The following is a 10,938-nucleotide window of genomic DNA, read 5'->3' as shown; positions in this document are numbered from 1 at the left end:
CAGTAGCGCTCTTCCCTCCAGCGCTATTGATACTTATCTGCAGCGCGTGTAGCTAGCCAGCGCTACTGTTATTTGAGTGCTACTGGTAAACTTTACCCCCACGCCACTGCTAACTTTTGTAGTTTTTTTTTGCGTTTTGGCTCTGTACACATTTAAACAGATCCAACATTTATACAATAACATGCATATTCATTGAAAAGCAAGTGAGTCATCGATGAGCCAAAATTATTAGAAGTCTCGACATGTCTCAAGTATCTCATCATCATCAATCATGGTCGAACACATGTCTCACAATAGCGTTACAAGTTATTAGAAGTTCCCAATACATGCAACTACATGGTCACATACTCATGTTTCATCATCTATGTAGACTATGATATGACCGCATAGAAGATAAGAGCAATCACGATGATCAAAAGCGGTGTTATGTAGTAGTTTTTGCGGCACTGGTTCTGAATCCCCTGTTCCGCTATGAATCTCAAGCAACTAGCTTCGGCTTCCGCTCTGCTATCAAACCCTTTCTGGCTTTCGCCCGACAAACGGTACACTTGGGCCTGACACTCTGGCCACTCATCGTACACACCAGGAACATGCCCTACATACACGGCATACCACTTCCTCGCCATCGTTGATCTATATACCTGTCAGAGATGCGCGCGCGCGCGCACACACACACACAGATATATATATATCATGAAGCGAATTCAACGAAGCAGTTATGAAATAGAAGCAACATATATAGTAAACATAGTTAACAAATTTCATCGTACCAAAATTAATTAACTAGAGCGCGGCACCATTTACATCTAATAGTTTCATCGTACCGAGACATTCGAAGTTTCGTCGTACAGAAAGTAACAACTAACTAAACAGACACATTGTTTTTAAGCAGTGCACTCTTCCCATCTGTCCATATCCGGGAGGGTGGACCCAAGCTTAGTGAAAGCCGTCATGTCCTGACGCTGTAGGGCAATACGGGTTCGGACGTCAGCTCGCGATATTGGGCCGTCGTAGAACATCCCATTCTCTTCGAGGACATCTTTCATGATGATAGACGCAATTTCCTGCTGGATCCGGTAGAAATCATTTCAAAGTTGATTATCCGGCACGGCTCCAAAGGCTTCAGCCCATCTCTGGATATGGGTATCGGATGAAGATTTCATGCAATATGATTGCACATCCCTTCTGTACTCCATCGTTAGATGGATGACGTAGAATCCATCATTCTCACTTCTTGCCAGTTGCTGGATGCAACAGAAGTCAGTCTTGTGGCCGAAACAGAGCCCGACCTTATTTGTTTTTTTGCATTGGATGTAGCCACCCCGCATGCTGAAGCCCAACATAGCTCTGTCCAGAACATACTTTATGTGTGTGTAATATTTCTTCTGTACGTTCTTCGATGGGTCCAAATATAGAGCGCGGGAGTAACACGGGGAAAGAACGATGAGAACGGCACGACTACACCCCCCGCTGCGCAAAATACACGATCAAGTTAGCCTCCATGCATGCAAAGTAATTATTGAAATGCACGAAAGGATGTATGTGTTATAGTGCTATCCGCGAATGACTTACCTGGGATCATAAGGTAGGAGAATCGTTTCTTTGTCCTTATTGCTGACCAAGAATTCTTCGATGTACTGACTCACATATTGACAGTTGGCGTCGTTGATTGGCAACAAGCCCTCATGCATGTAGTATGGGTCCGCGACCGCAAGACCGGTGTCTTGCTCTCTCCTGACGATGTAGTTCATGTGCAGCGCATACAGGCGGACGAACGTAAAATCGATTGTCCTCATTTGAAACATCTGGAAGATGTAATCAAATCGCAGGAAGAAGAGGTCTGCGGGGCATGTGTGGATGTACTTCTTGCAAATGCTCGGCACATGAACCGTATAAAGTGGGTATCCTGGATCATCCGAGGCGAGGAGGCTTCTCTCTATCGAAAGCACCTGGTCATGGAGTCTCCTGAGATCCCCTGTTATGGCAGCTAGTGCATTCGCCGGTACCATAGGCTCTCACACGACATGGATTAATGGCACATGTTTCATCGGTACACTGTCAACCTTGGTCGAAGGCGGCTGGCTGCTAGAACCAACATTGCCGGCTTTATTGGATTTTCTTGCCGTCAGTCTCTTCCTCTGCATCTTCTTGGTGGGCTCAGGTGCTGGTGGGTCTGTCAGACCCTCCCTGAGCACCACCCCTAGTGTTGTCGGGCTCGGCATTGGACGACTCTGGCTAATTAGTTGAGCTTGGGTGGAACCGGCATCTGGAGGCGTGTACTGCGAGGATTGCATGAACAAAGACTTCTTGCACTCCCAAGGACATTCCGGCTCTGGTACATGCATCTCATATTCATATGGTTGACTCATTGTTACTTCGTTCAAAGCCGGTATTGAGATACTGGAGAGGGTCATCGGCCTCCTCCATGTCATGATCCATATCCTCTTCCATGGGGCAGATGGCATCATCTGTCGGAACGGTTGGCCCTCCTTCCTCGTGTCTCTCGATCTCAGCAAGCAGCACAGACGTTGGTTGTACTTGTGTAGGTGGGGTTGTGGTCATACCTTCCCGAGGTCCCGTTGGTGTGCTCCCGACCACCTCGACACGAAGAAGATTTTTCGGCCACAGGATTGGCCAATTTTTGCATTGGCCAAGCAGCGTGGGGGTCTCGTCATCCTCTCCATCGGTTTGTATCGGACGAGGGAAACCCTCTAGCCCGCTTTCACACTCGCCACGGAGACCCTTAAGGCGATATCAGACATTTGCCGGTGGTGGAACAATCAATCCTTGGGCTTCACTATATTACCCTTCCCCACATCCACCAACCCGCCCTTCATGTGGTAAAGGAGGGTGCACGGAGTGGAGTCGGCATGCGAAGACATATACGTGCGGCGTCAGAGATCCAAAAAGAACGGCAACTGAAGATTAATTAATTAGTTGAGTTGATGAGGGTGCGACGTGTATTTACCATGAGGGCATCGAGTTCAGCCAATGTCGACGGCCCGACATTCAAGCCAGAGACGGAGCTGGGGCTACTGTGGGAGCTGGGTGCAGGAGCAGGTGCTGGAGTAGGTGCGGTTGCGGTTGCCATACTAGGTACGGGTATGGTTGCGGTGTTCATTGAGTTGCTCCCGGTGAAGCTGGGCATGGAAAAATCAGTTGGTGGCGCGTTTGGATTTTGTTGCACCCAGGTGACCATAGTTGGAATCAAACTTGTAAAGGCAACCACCATATCATTTCTACAGGCAGCTACCGATTCCCAGATTACCTCAGCTTTGGTCTCAGCTTTTGTTTTCATCGCCCATGCCACCTTCTCGTCGATAGTCACTTGACTGAACTTCTTTCTCTATCTTTTAGCCTCGGGGTCCTTGTTATAATAGTACTTCCACGTGGCGCCGCCCCCGGCGCCGTGCACACGTCCATATTGCGGCCGCTGGCCTGGCGGGTGTCTCATCATTATGTTCATGGCCCGGTTGAAAGGAGTGTCCCACTTGTACTTCGCCGACGACTGAGTCGACGAGTCGCTTTCGGCCGCAAGCTTGTGTTGCTCTCTCCGCAAAATGGAGCATGAATCGTTTACGAATGCGAGTAGAATGTAGTAGACTTCATTGATCAGAAGCTAATATGTAAGGTGGTAAAAGGATAATTACTAGTAATCTCATGAATTTCCTAGTCGGCCCATCGGTGAAAAAAAATATCTTTTTGGGGGTCCCACGAGAATCGGGCCCTGATGAAGTCGTGCTCCTGCTGGTCAGCGAACTCAGCCAATGGGTCTGGGATCCCCTGACGTTCACGTTTTGCACCCTCCTTAGCCCACACGGGCCTCTTTCCCGTGTAACCACGACTTCCATGGCGGTGGTTCCCCATGTTTTTTGCCTGCAGCTACTTTCCTCTCTCCGACCTGGCCTTGGCAGCTTCTTCATAGCAAGTCTCCTTGAACTTTTCAAAGTCCTCTATCGTAATTTTCGGATCGTCTGCAACAATCTCGACGTAGGTTTCATGGTCTACTTCAATCGCCTTTTTCACCCTAGTTTTCCTAGCGCTCAGTGTGTTGCTGAACTTCCCTAGGGCTTTGTTGCTGATTTTTTCATGGCATCATCATCCCATGGGTTGACATCGTCATTCCGACCGGCGGACAGGAATCTTGCGTGCAACCTAGTTAGGAGCAGCTTCTTCAAATGTTCATTCTTCCGTATTTTCGTGGTGTTGATGTTAGCGGTATCCCGTAGGATGCATGCTAGTTGGTTGCCATAACACGCGGCCACTTCCCGCGGCTCTGTTGGCTCGAACTCGCCAGGGTGCACCACCGTGACCACCAGTCTTCCGGTGCCGAGCTCATTTGGGCGTCGTGTCCTCTTTTTCGTCTTTCCTTCACTGGCTTGGGAGGTCCCACCTTCCGTGCTATTGTTAGCAACATCATCAGGGCTAGTCTCAGTGCCGGTGTTGGTGGCATCAGTGTCAGCGTTGGTGCCACCACCGTCGTCGTCCGTCATGACAAGGGGGTCCTGAGACCCAGCTTGTCTCTCCTGATCCGCCAGAAAGTCGAGGTAGGCGTGTGCTTGACCTAATTGGGACTGAGAACCTCTAGCCTCATCGGTGTCAGTCATGTTTCCCAGGGCTCAATGTCGTGGTCATTTAATAAAGTGAATAATGACAAAAAAGTGACCTTTGTTTTGCCTGAATGTCATTTCATTCCCGCCGCGACAAATCTCGAGCACTCGATATGTCCAACTTTCTAGCACAAGTCATGCCGAAATTCATGGAAAATTTCGGCATGACCTCTGCTTAAAAGTGCACATATAGAGCGCCTGAAATTTGCCGGAATGGAAATGAATCGACATTTCCGACAAAACATAGGCCACTCGGAATCAGATGCTCACTATCATTCTATAGCAGCAAAACATTTCCGGCAAACAACCAAAGTCCGGCACAACTACATCAGCACAACAATATAGGATGCTCACTATAGCAGCACAACAACCACATGCACATGTCATTACTCTCCTCTAGCATCTGCATGGATAGAGCTATATATAGTGTGGGTTTTGGGATGCTCACTATTTGCCTGTCGAGGATGCGGGTGTGGTGTCAATGATCTTCGTGCGGCACATCGGTGATCTACGTGTGCGACAAGCATTCACAAGATCAATTATTGTAGGCACACAAGATCAATTGTAGACCTACAATCTGCCTAATAAAATGCTCATTTCATTTTATTTACTCTATCAACAAACTAAACACTCATTTTCATTTTAACAGCAACCATTTGAACACTCTAACAATAGGCATTTTAATAGCAATATGAACACTCTAACAACAGGCATTTGAACACTCTAACAACAACATGCATTTTAACAGCAATGTGAAATTAATAGCAATAGGGAGGGAAGATGGGGTGGCGCACCTCGGGGTCAGGATCGGGGTCGGGGTCACCGGGGCAGAGGGGTTGATTGAGGTTATCCTTCTCCTCCTCATCGATCTGCGCCTAGCTTCGATCTGCAGAGAGACCAAATTTGGTCAGAGAGAGAGAGAGAGATAGAGAGAGACTGCTTGGGGGACGGGCGCCGGCCGGTGGAGGGGACTGCTCGGGGGAGGGACGACACGAGGGAAGGGGCCGGGACGGGGGGTGGACCTAGGGGCAGCACGGGGGAGGGAGCGTCGGGGTGGCCAGTGGCCGGCGTCGGGGTTGGGTGCGGCGCGCGTCGACGACGGCGTGGGCGGGTGTGGCGTCGGCGGTGGCGTGGGTGCTCAGAGAAAGGGGATCGAGCAAGAGTGATAGAGAGGAAAGAGATAGAGGTGTGTGGCTCGTGCTGTGTAGGCAACTTAGCTATAGCGCGGCGTGGCAAAACGCGCTATAGCTAAGTTAGCTATACGCTACCCAACTCCTCTTTCAGTAACCCGAGATACAGATTTATATCATTTCCCGGTTGTCTCGGCGCTTGAATAAGCATACCCATGTGTATGTATTTTTCCTTCATGCACAACCAGGGGCGAGGTTGTACATCCATACAAACACGGGGCATGTGCTATGATGGGTGTTCTGGTTGCCAAACGGACATCACTACTAGTGCCAAGCACGATGTTCCTTGGATCATTTGAGAAAAAAATCAAATTCAACGTTTAATGCTCTCCACTGGCTAGCATCTGCGAGGTGTCTCAGCTTCGGATCATCTCCATCATCTGGCTTCACACTCTCCATGTGCTAGCGCATAAGCTTTGCTTCCTCAAGATCTATGAAATACCGCTACAGACGCAGAGTGATCGAAAGTACCATACAACTTTCTGTGGAGCTTTCTTTCCGGCCTTTTTATATCGTGAGGCATTTAATGCGTAGCTTAGGTGTCCTCTCGCTTTATCGGGGACGGGGGCGAGGCCCGTCCCGTCCGTCGCCGCTCCTCCTTGCTTTGACACGCGCCTCGGCCAGCGATGCATGCGGCGCCATGTAGGCAGGCAGGCAGCTGAGGTGGCGTGGTGGTGGAGCCTTCACGAAGATCTGCATGCCGCCACGCAGGCGCTCGATGAGTTGGCCTGGCAGCAGCATGTTGCCACGCAGGTGCCCGCCCAGCTGGTTGGGCTGGCAGCTGCATGTGAACGGCGGTGGAAGCTTGGTTGGCGCGGGCCTGGCGGTGGCCCTGCTGGCGTTCTTGGTGAGGACCTTGCCGGGTGGCCCGGCAAGGGTCTTGCCATGTGCCCCGCAAGGGTCTTGCCGTGGCGCGCTGTCGTCACCGACAAGGGCCTTGCAGGGGGTCTGGTGGCCTTCCTCGGCAAGGATCTTGCCGAGGATCGTCGTCTTCTAATCCTCATATGATCTTGAATATGTCTTCACAAAGATCTGCATGCCACCACAGAGGTGCCTTCCCGAGCTCTGGCCCCACGTGGATGATGGCGTTGGGGACCGTGGGCTCAAGGGTGGCTCGCTCTGTTGGTGTGGGGCGAGCTACCCCGGCAAGGGTCTTGCCGGGGCTGCTGAGGCTGCCCCCGGCAAGGGTCTTGCCGGGGGAACCTGCTTCGTCCCTGTGCTCTTTGTGGTCTTGGTCTTGGCGTCGCTCTAATCATCTTGGGCTTCGGTCTTACCTTGGCTCACCCCCTGTTCTGCTTAGCGTGACCGTAGGCGCGGCTCCGACTGCCCGTGCACAGGTATAGGGGTACAAAAATGCACCCCTCTTTTTGTACACACAAACACTTTTTTTGCTCACCTATGTAGCTCTAGATATAGCTAGTAGCTCTAGATATAGCTCTAAATAGCTAGCTAGCTAGGGAGAGAGAGAGAGAGAGCTAGAGAGAGAGCGGAAGGAGAGGGAGAGGAGATGGAAGGCAATAATGGAAGGGGATGGTGGAGGGAAAAGAAGAGGGGGAGGGAGGGCATTAATGGAGGGGGTGGTGGAGGGGGCAAAGAAGAGGGGGTGGTGGAGGGCAAAGAAGAGGGGGAGGGAGGGCTTTAATGGAGGGGTGGTGGATGGGCAAAGAAGAGGGGGTTGGTGGAGGGGCAAAGAAGAGGGGGAGGAGGGGGAGCACTGAAAGGAACAAGCAAGGTGCAAGGAAAGGAGGAGAAAGGAAGGGGAGGAAGAAGAGAGGGGAGGAAGAGGGGGGAAAGGTGGTAGGTGGCTCGCGACCATACCAGAAGCGCGGGTCACCTATGAGCGCTACTGCTATGGTCGCCTGCAAAATATCTACTGCTAGGTGTTGCACTACCTATAGCGCGGCCTAGGAAAACACGCTACTGGTAAAATGGTACACATAGATGAAATAGCAGTAGCGCGTTTATGTAAACAGGTGCTATAGATACTAAACTAACAGTAGCGCCGGTTAGACGGCTAGCGCTGCTAATATTTTTTGATCAGGGGGTGTGGTGTGGCACACTTACCAGTAGCATGGTGTAAGGAAACAAGCGCTACTTCTAATGTATAGCAGTAGCGCTCTTTCTACCCAGCGCTACTACTAACTACTAGTAGCATGGGGTCATAAACGAACACTACTGGTAAACTTCTATCTATAAGCATTTTCCTAGTAGTGGAAGGAGGAAGAAGAGGCCGTAGGAGTAGTGCATGGAGCGGCGGCGTGGCTGGCGGGCTCGCTGGCGGGCTCGCTGGCGTTTCGCAGGAGCCACGACATCAGACACGGGAGATGGCTACGGACGCTTGGGGGCAGAGATGACCATCACCGGGCCTAGGCAGCTATGTGAGGAGGCCAAGGAAATCCGGTGGCTTTGGTTTCCATGGTTGCGCGCGAGAGAGAGGGTTGAGGGAGTGGCAGCAAGGTCAGGAGAGAATGGGGGTTAGCGTTCGAGGGTGGTGTCGGTACTGAAATCGGCAGACCTCAGGTAGGGGGCCCCGAGTTGTGGATCTCGGATCTATGGATAACAAGAGACAATATTTACCCAGGTTCGGGCCCTCTCGAAGAGGTAATACCCTACGTCCTGCTTTGATTGCATTGATGATTGTGTATCGAGTACAAGCTTGATCTACCTTGAGATCATAAATTATGTCCTAACCCTAGGCTAGCTGATTGTAGCTGTCATCCTCCTCGCTACGGACTAGACCTCATAGTTTATATAGACACTGGGGTACCTAGGTGTCGGTGTGGAACGACACCTATGGGATCACAAGAATCCCTACTACGGTTGCCGGGGCGCAGGGTTGCAAGAAGAGCAGGATCAGTAGCCAGCACACGAATCATTTACCCAGGTTCGGGCCGCGAGGATGCGTAAAACCCTAGTCCTGCTTTGGTGTGGGGCAAGCTACCCCGGCAAGGGTCTTACCGGGGCTGCTGAGGCTGCCCCGGCAAGGGTCTTGCCGGGGGAACCTGCTTCGTCCCTATGCTCTTTGTGGTCTTGGTCTTGGCGTCGCTCTAATCATCTTGGGCTTCGGTCTTACCTTGGCTCACCCCCCCTGTTCTGCTTAGCGTGACCGTAGGCGCGGCTCCGACTGCCCGTGCACAGGTATAGGGGTACAAAAATGCACCCCTCTTTTTGTACACTGACAGGAGCCCCCGGGCCTGGGCCACACATAAGCGCGCCACGTTGTTGGGTCAGGCCCAAAACGGTGCGAGGGCAGGCGGGCGGTTTTTACCGCAGTAAGACTTTTCGCGCGCTGCGCTTCCCATGACCCACGCGCACGGCGCGGCGTGGAGGGGTGTGCGTGACGTGGGCGGCATGCGTGGGGTGGTTTCCGCACGCATGCGTCACATCGTAGTAAAGAGGCGGCTCGCGCCTTCCCCGTAAAAAGAGGGAGGCGTGGAGGCGGGGCTCATTTACTGAATGGGGCCGGGCCGCGGTCTTCAAGGCGTCCACACGTACCCCCCTGATCACGGGGTGAGGAGAGGTCGCTTCACCCGTCCCCTCGGTTCTGCACGTTCGCCACGCGTCCTTCATGCGTCTGGGGTGGCAAGCGGTGGAGGCGGGAAACCGGGCCGTCGCTGGTTGGGGCAGCGGGTCGGTTCTGATTCCCTGCGCCTCCGGTGGCTGGATTGGCCGAGCGGGGCGGCCGAGCCCTGACCCTGCTCCTTTATAAAGAGAGGGAAGGGGGGGATGGCATCCCGCATTCTTCTATCTTCTATCTCCTCCTGCTTCTGCTTCTTCCTCTCACTCGTCATGGAGAAGGGGAATCCCGGTCCCTCGACGGTGGCGGCGAGGGTCGCCGCTCGACAACGCGTCCCTCCTCCCCCTAAGCCCGTGGTGGTGGATCTGGCCGCGAGGGGAAGGGGGAGTGGGTGAGGCCGTGGGCGAGGCCGGGGCAGAGGTCGCAGTGCTCGGGGAAGAGGAGGACGGGGCGGCGCGCCGGCTTCGCCCCCGCCAATGGTGCCTTTCCCGATCGAAGGCCATGTCGGAGACCAGCCCCGCGAGTTCTTCATTAGGCTGCGCCGGCCTCCGCGTCGTCGTCTCCGTCTTCCTGCCCCGTTCGCTCGGGAGATGGAGCGTGACCGGCCCCAATCCCTCATGTTGCACATGAGGGGTTGTGGGAATGGGGGCACGCGGGTCGACGTGGACTTCCCGGCTCCTCGGGTCATGTACCTCCGTCGTGGGTGGAAGACGTTCGCTCACATCCACAGCCTGACGGCGGGGCTCGTCCTCTACTTCAAATTAATGGAGGACGGCCTGCTCTCCGTCAAGGTCTTCGGAGAGTTCGGAACTCGCCTGAAGTGCTGCGTGGAGAGCTCCTCCGACGGAGATTCTGACGATGGAAGCTCTTCCTCGAGCCAAAGTGATGAGGAGGACAGCGGGGCAGATGACGGGGACGAGTCCGACTAGGCGTCGGACGCCCCGCGCCTTGGCGGGTGCGGCAGCAGCAGCATCTGCACCTGGCCGCTCCTCCGGCAGAGGTTTGCCGGGGGCGGGGCCAGCTCCTTGAACTTCTCGGGGCCGTCTCCTTGGGCGGCTGTCATCGGGAGGCTGCGAAAGAGGAAGAGGGCGGTGGCAAGTGTTGGGGAACGTAGCAATAATTCAAAATTTTCTACGCATCACCAAGATCAATCTATGGAGTCATCTAGCAACGAGAGAGAGGAGTGCATCTACATACCCTTGTAGATCGCGAGCGGAAGCGTTCAAGAGAACGGGGTTGATGGAGTCATACTCGTCGTGATCCAAATCATCGATGATCCTAGCGCCGAACGGACGGCACCTCCGCGTTCAACACACGTACGGAGCAGCGACGTCTCCTCCTTCTTGATCCAGCAAGGGGGGAGGAGAAGTTGATGGAGATCCAGCAGCACGACGGCGTGGTGGTGGAAGTAGCGGGATCCCGGCAGGGCTTCGCCAAGCGCAAGCGGGGAGGAAGAGGTGTCACGGGAGGGAGAGGGAGGCGCCAGGGCTTAGATATTGCTGCCCTCCCTCCCCCCCACTATATATAGGGCCAAGGGAGAGGGGGGGCGCAGCCTTGGCCCTTCCACCAAGGAAGGGTGCGGCCAGGGAGGAGTCCATCCTCCCCAAGGCACTTCGGAGGT

This window comes from Aegilops tauschii, chromosome 1, assembly GCF_002575655.3.
Source record: "Aegilops tauschii subsp. strangulata cultivar AL8/78 chromosome 1, Aet v6.0, whole genome shotgun sequence".
Taxonomy (NCBI): domain Eukaryota; kingdom Viridiplantae; phylum Streptophyta; class Magnoliopsida; order Poales; family Poaceae; genus Aegilops; species Aegilops tauschii.
Note: the sequence above shows the minus strand (reverse complement) of the source record.